Source organism: Myotis davidii, unplaced genomic scaffold, assembly GCF_000327345.1.
Source record: "Myotis davidii unplaced genomic scaffold, ASM32734v1 scaffold168, whole genome shotgun sequence".
Classification (NCBI taxonomy): domain Eukaryota; kingdom Metazoa; phylum Chordata; class Mammalia; order Chiroptera; family Vespertilionidae; genus Myotis; species Myotis davidii.
In genome coordinates, this window is record NW_006383016.1 from 5,641,224 (window position 1) to 5,643,840 (window position 2,617).

Genomic DNA, 2,617 nt, shown 5'->3' on the forward strand with positions numbered 1-2,617 from the left:
CTGCACCCCAGTGGCCTGTCCCTCCAGCCCTCTCTCCCTCGGTGGAAGGGTGGCACGTCCTGCCCACTGGTGTCCGGCTGGGCCCACGTGGTGGTCCCTCCCCATAGGGTGTGTGTCTCCCCAGCTTGAACTCACAGTGGCCAAGGCCCTGCTCTGTCCAGTGAACAAAGGGAAGAAGAGGCCGTGTGGCCTGCAAACCAGAGCTTTACCGGCACCTGCACCTGCCCGTCTCCCACCGCGGCCTCAGGGATCCAGGTGAGCAGGGAAGGGCGGCTCCCTCACCTCTCCGGCTTTGAAGGACGTGTAACTTGAGTGAGAAAAAAACATCATCATTAGAAGCTACTGGGATTGGGGATCGGTGGGGCCTGGGGGTGTCTCTGGAGAATTTAGCCTGAGCTGGCGGGTAGGTGCAGTCTCCCAGGACACTGTCCTTGATAAACCCCTTTCCCTCAGCCCATGCGTGGGCAACAGTCCCTAATGCCCGAGATCCTGTCCTCCCAGATCCTGCAAAGGGCTTGTTTCCTTGGGAAAGGGAGACCCCAGAGGAGTTTCTCGGGACTTTCCTCCCCAGGAAGTGGCACTTCTGTGAGACAAGGGAAGGGTGGAGAGCACAGGGGCGAGGGACCCCTGAGCTTCCTGCTGTGCGGTCCCGTCATCGCCCCCCGTGGGGCAGGCCCGCATAAAATCCCAGCGAAGGCCAGGAAGGGAGGGAGTAGGGGAGAAAGGGATGTTCCATTGGCTCCGGGCACACAGGGATTTTCTTCATGGGATTTCCCACACTGGAAAGGCAAGGGCTCCTGCCAACTCAGCAGCCGGTTCTTGTTCAAAGTTGCAAACCCCGAAATGCACTCTCTGGTCCTGGCCCCGGTGCACGAACCACAGAACCATGTTCCAGGCGCTGAGGGCTCGGTGTCGAGCAGGTTCTCCTTTCGGGCCTTCTGGGCCCAGTAAGCCTCTGTGCATCCTTCCACTCGCTGCCTTACACCAGAGGTCCCTCAGCTTAACACGGGTTGGTCCTTAGTCAAGTGCTCCTGGTCCTGGCCCATCCTGACGTGGCGGAGAGCCCCCCCCACACACACACACTGCCCGCACACCTAATGAGCAAGGCCTGGCTCCTATTCACTGGGCTCCTGGGGACACGAGCTGGGACCCCTGCCCCAGCCTCACTCAGAGCTGGTCAGGCTGCAGCTCTCGGTTTTGCTTCTCTTGTGGTGACTTGGTGTTTGCCCTGGAGGAGCTGGGCCTACTCAGTCCAGCAGGGCTCCTTCCCTGTCTCGGCCGGAGGGCCTCAGGGGTGGCTCAAGGGCCCCTGTGGTCAGCTGTCAGGGCACATCTGCCTCACGGCCACTTCACTCCTCCCCACGGCACCTGCAGCCTCTCCTGAGCCCACGCTTCACCCAGCCCCGAGGTGGCGAGGCGACAGAATTCCCCATCCTCCTTGGATGGCCCCGCACTCGCCCCAGCCCTTCCCCGCTGCCTGGCCACTCCACCTGGCCCTTTATTTCCCGCTAAAACCGCACCAACATGCAGGCCTTCTCAACAGACCACCTACGAAGAGAAGAACGAGCCCCCCCGCCCCATGGTAGACCCCAGTGTGTAGCATCCGGGCTTTCTCCGGGTAAGTGGGGTGGGGTGGGCGAAGCAGGTGGTGCTGACTAGACTTTTCTCCTCCCAGGAGGACCCACAGGCGGTCCAGGTCCCAGCGTGGAGCCACTGAGCCCTCAGTCCTGAGGCCCCTCCCCTGTGCAGACGGTGGGAGGTTCCCCAGTTGTCTGTGGTTAGAGGCTGTCATTGCCAGTTAGAAAGTGAGTGAAAATGATGGCATTCTGAGAAAAATCCCTGCAATAGATACGGAGGGCCCTAAGAGAGAGAGAGAGAGAGAGAGAGAGAGAGAGAGAGAGAGAGAGAGAGAGATTGAAGTCCCAACAGCAGTTGGCCCGTGGGAGACTCAGGCGGGGGCGAGGGCTTTCCCAAGTTCTGGCCACAGTGGCTCCTGGCAGCTCCTACTGGCAGACCTCTCTCCAGAGAGTCTGCTATGGTGAGTGATGCCAGCACCAAGGCCAAACAGGCAACTATCTTGGCTCCCAGCCCAGCACCCCTTGGTCCTCCAGTTCTCCACCAGCAGCTCCCTCTTTGCCCCCCACCCGGCATGAGCACAGCCCTGCCGCCTCCCTCCAGCCATGGTAGTAACCTACCACTTCATCGCCCTCCCTCGAGTCTAAATGCCCCCATCTAATCTCCAAGCTGCTCTCAGAAGCATGTTTTTGTTCTAAAACACAGATCTGATGTGTGTGTTTTTTCATCTGAAAATCCTTCAATAGCGCCTCCCAGGCTATAGAACTAAATAAACCTCAATGGCATACAAGGGCTTCACATTTTGGCCTCTACTTATCTGTTCAGGGCCAAAGAGATGGGGCCGATGGCCCAGGACATGGATAAGGTGGAAGCCCCTTAACCTCGCATCCCTCATGTGAAGATGAACTGACTCTTACTAACGAAAATGCCTGTTGAAAGTAACACGCACCAGACATTTGCTAAATAAGTAAGTGTATGTGAGGCCTATTTGCTACTTGCAAGCTATTAAATCTTAAAGCCAGACTGACGGGGATGCAGAGCT